This window comes from Hemitrygon akajei, chromosome 28 (assembly GCF_048418815.1).
Source record: "Hemitrygon akajei chromosome 28, sHemAka1.3, whole genome shotgun sequence".
NCBI lineage: Eukaryota > Metazoa > Chordata > Chondrichthyes > Myliobatiformes > Dasyatidae > Hemitrygon > Hemitrygon akajei.
Window position 1 is genome coordinate 5,992,624 of NC_133151.1, and position 4,807 is coordinate 5,997,430.

Below are 4,807 nucleotides of genomic sequence, written 5' to 3' on the forward strand. Positions count from 1 at the left end.
CCTCCAGAATTTGTACGCCTCTTTATTGCTTTTGACTCTTTCTCAAGTCACAATGAGGCCTAGTTGGACTAGGCCCGAGTGAAGCCTGGAACTTTCTTAGGTGGCTAATCCCATCCTCAGAACTGACTGGAGCTTGGTCTGATTGGAAGCTAGCTCCCCGCATGCCCCCTAACTGGTTTATTATTAGAATTTACACTGAGATGCTTTGAGAAGCTCTTGTTTGTGTGCCATTCAGACAGATAAGAATCAGGTTTATTTTCACTGACATGTGATAACTAAGGATGAGGTCTCAGGGTACTTGGAGGCACATGATAAAATAAGCAATAGTCAGCGTGGTTTCCTCAAGGGAAAATCTTGCCTGACAAATCTGTTGGAATTCTTTGAAGAAATATCAAGCAGGATGGACAAAGGAGAATCGGTGTTGTTGTGAACGTGGATTTTCCACACGTGAGGCTTCTTAACGAGTTCTGAGCCTACAGTATTACAGGAAAGGTACTATAGCATGGTTGGAGCATTGGCAGGAGGCAGAGTGGGATTAAAGGGAGCCTTTTCTGGTTGGTTACGGTGACTAGTGGTGTTCCACAGGGGTTTGTGCTGGGACCGATTCTTTTTACGTTGTATGTCAATGATTTGGATGATGGAAATGATGGCTGTTGCAAAGTTTGCAGACGATATGAGGATAGGTGGAGAGGCAGGTCATGTCGAGGGAGCAGAGAGGCTACAGAAGGACTTAAGACAGATTAGGAGAATGGGCAAAGAAATGGCAGAAGGAATACTCATACTTCCTTCAGCCAACGATTGGTGTGTCAAGGCCGACCTGGATGGGAAAGGTCTTTAGTCAATATCAATTGACATAAAAGGTCTTTATGTCAATATCTTAACATTGCGTCCAGATATAATCGTCTGGTCTGACACCAGTAAAGAAGTGGTTATTGGTGAACTCACAGTCCCCTGGGAAGACAACATCGATGAAGCCCATGAGCGCAAGTTAAATGAGTATGCAGAATTAAGATCAGAGTGCAGAGACAGAGGGTGGAAGGTCTCATGCTATCCATTCGAAGTAGGATGCCGTGGCTTTATTGCGTTCACTTTCCAGAAGTAGCTGCGTGACCTTGGCTCCACTAGAAGAGAGATCAAGTCAACCAGCAGGGCTGTAACTGAGGCAGCAGAGGCAGGATCATCACGGGTGTGGACTAAGTACGTCCAGAGGGGCAGATAGTCGGACAGTGTATCCATCTTTTGTAAACTCTTCAGTAGCTGCATAGATACCTGAAGAGTAGACTATCTGTTGGCTGGAAGCGACCAGCAACTCTGATAGAGGCAGATGCCAAGTTTTTAAGTTCATCAGTGGGAGGGGGTGCTTTAGCACTGCTGGCCCACCACCTCGAGAGAGTCTTGATCATAAACGGGCTGAAACTCCTGAGGACAGGTGGCAGATCAACGGATGATCCCACTGGTGATAGCACAGGACAGTAAACACCTTAGTCCACGTGTATTTTCAATTCTTAATTCAGTGTTGGGAGGTGTTTGGTCATGCACTTTGGTAGAAGAAATGAAAACATAGACTATTATCTAAATGGAGAGAAAATTCAAAAAACTGAGGCGCAAAGGGGCTTGGGAGTCCTTGTGTGGGATTCCCTAAAGGTTAATTTGCAGGTTGGGTCTGTGGTGAGGAAGGCAAATGCAATGTTAGCATTCATTTCGAGAGGATTAGAATATAAAAGCACAGATGTAATGTTGAGACTTTATAAAGCACAGGCGAGTGTTGGGGCCTCTTGAAAAGGATGCGCTGGAACTGGAGAGGGTTCGAAGGAGGTTCACAAAAAATGATTCCAGGATTGAACAGCTTGTCATATGAAGAGCGTTCGATGGCTCTGGGCCTGTATTCACCAGAATTCAGAACAATGAGGGGTGACCTCATTGAAATCTATCGCATGGTGAAAGGCCTTCATAGAGTGGATGTGGAGAAGATGTTTCCTATGCTAAGACCAGAGGACACCGCCTCAGAATAGATGGGTGTCCTTTTAGAACGGAGATGAGGAGGAATTTCTTTAGCCAGAGAGTGGTGAATCTGTGGAATTCGTTGCCACAGGCAGCTGTGGAGCCAAGACTTTACGTATATTTAAGGCAGAGGTTGATAGATTCTTGATCGGTCAGGGCATGAAGGGATGCGGGGAGATGGCAGGAGACTGGGGCTGAGACAGCCCTGCTGAGGGCAAGCGGCAGCTTGCTGGCTGGCTAACAAAACAAGAAATACAACTAAATACTTTATTATCAGCACTCTTTCTGTAAAATAACCTGTGGTAATCGATCGCCGTAAACAATGGAGGGGCGTGCGAAGGTGAGGCTGAGTCGAGGGTCGGAGCGTGCGGGCGCGAGGTTGAGGCGAAGTCGGGGGCGAGCGGAGAGGAACAAAAGGCAGAGGAGAGGCAAATTCGGGGCCCGTCCACCTGAACTGAGAAGGGAGATTCGATCGACCCGAGCACCAGGCTGATTTTTGCGGACAGGGCCGAGCTACGGGGGCAGGGTGAGGGTGACGGGGCCCAGGCCTCAGAGTGAGGAGTGACCCGACACTTGGACGATTTAAACACCGGGCCGGAATGGTTTGAAAAGGCAGAACGACGGGGTTTCAGGACCAGAGGCGCGCGTCAGGCCGGTTTCCACCACGTTTACTCCACTCCACACAGCGCTGAGGCTGTAAGGCTTGCTGGGGCCTTCGTCTCTGAGGACTCACTTTCGTTCTAAATGCTATCTGCTTTTATTGTTTGCACGGTTTGATCCTTCCCCACCCCAGCCCCAGCACATTGGGTGTTTGTCGGTCTTTTTATGGCTTTCTTTCCGGTTTCTCATTTTGTGGCTGACCCGAAGCAGACGAATCTCGAGGTTGTATAACGTACAGGTGGTTTGATAATAAGTGAACTTACAACTTTGAACTTGACTTGTGTCGTGAGATTTGTTGTTTGGCGGTGCAGTGCAAGTCGTAAAATTGTTATAAGTTATATATACAGTGCAAAAATTGAGCAGAACAGTGTTCATGGGTTCGATGTCCGTTCAGAAATCGGATGGCGGAGGGGAAGAAGCTGTTCCGGAATCTCTGTGCCTTCAGGCTCCTGTACCTCCTGATGGTAGAATGAGAAGAGGGCTCGTCCCGGATAGGGAGAACCCTTAATGATAGACCATTAAGAGACAGAGACAGAGAAAGCGCAGAGCAGGCAGGCTGTGAGATGCAAGGGCCACATAGATTGGAGAGATTTATGCCACATAGATTGGAGAGCCTGGCTACAGGGGAATAGAAGCTGTCTTCGGTAAAGCAGCCAGCATAAACGAAGACCCCACCCACCCCATACATTCTCCTTTCTCCCATCGGGCAGAAGATACAAACGCCTGAAAGTACATTCCACCAGGCCCAAGGGCAGCCTCTACCCTGCTGTTACCTGACCCTCAAACGGACCTCTATATGATAGGGTGGAATTTTAAACTTCTGGTAATCGCAACCCCCCCCCTTCACCATTCCCATTCCTGTTTCATAGAAATCTACAGCACACTACAGGCCCTTCTGCCCACGATGAGTGGTAGGGAGGCTATTGGAGAGGATACTGAGGGATAGTTTTGATGCACATGTGGAAAGACGTGACCTGCTTAGGGACAGTCAGGACGGCGTTGTGCGGGGCAGGTCGTGCCTTACACACTTGATCAAGTCTTTTTGAGGAGGCTTGATGCGGGCGCGATAGTAGATGTTATCTACATAGATTTCAGTGAGGTGCTTGACAAGGTCCCTCATGGTTGAGTTGATTCAGAAGAACAAGGGATCTAGGGAAAACAGGAAGATTGGATTCAGAATTTCCTTTCCCACAGAAGGTGTTGAGTAAGCGTGGAAGGTTATTATTCTGGCTGACGTACCCTGACTAGTGGTGTTAGAAACATCAACAGCACATTACAGGCCCTTTGGACCACAATATTGAGTGGACCATGTAACCTACTCTAGAAACTGCCTAGAATTTCCCTACTGCGTAGCTTTCTATTTTTCTAAGCTCTGTGTACCTATCTGAGAGTCTATTAAAAGACCCTATTGCATCCAACTCTACCATCATCGCCGGCAGTGCATTCCACGCACTCACCAGTCTCTGTGTGAAAAACTTACCTCTGACATCCCCCTTGTACCTACTTCCAAGCACCTTAAAACGAAACCCCCTCCTGTTAGCCATTTCAGCCCCGGGGAAAAAGCCTCTGGCTATCCACACGATCAATACCTCTCGTTATCAATGCCTCTATCAGGTCACCTCTTCATCCTCGGTCGCTCCAAGGAGAAAAGGCCGAGTTCGCTCAACCTATTCTCATCAGGCACGCTCTCCAATCCAGGCAACATCATTGTAAATCTCCTCTGCACCCTCTCTATAGTGTCCACATCCTTCCTGTAGTGAGGTGACCAGAACTAAACACGGTACTCAAAGTGGGGTCTGACCAGGGTCTTCTATGGCTGTAACATTACCTCAGGGCCCTGGAACTCACCCTTGCTCTCTCATCTTCTCTTCTTGCCTACCCATCACCTCCCTCTGGTGCTCCTCCCCCTTCCCTTTCCTCCACGGTCTTCTGACCTCTCCTATCAGATTTCCCCCTTCTCTTCCACTCCCTTCCCCCTCTCCTGGTTCCACCTATCACCGACCGCCTTGTACTTCTTCCTCCCCCCTCCCCGCCTTCTTATCTTAACACTCCCCCCCTCCCGCTTCCTTTCCAGTCCTGACGGAGGGGCCTCACCCCGAAACGCCGGCTGTTTACTCTTTCCTACAGGTGCCGCCTGACCCGCTGA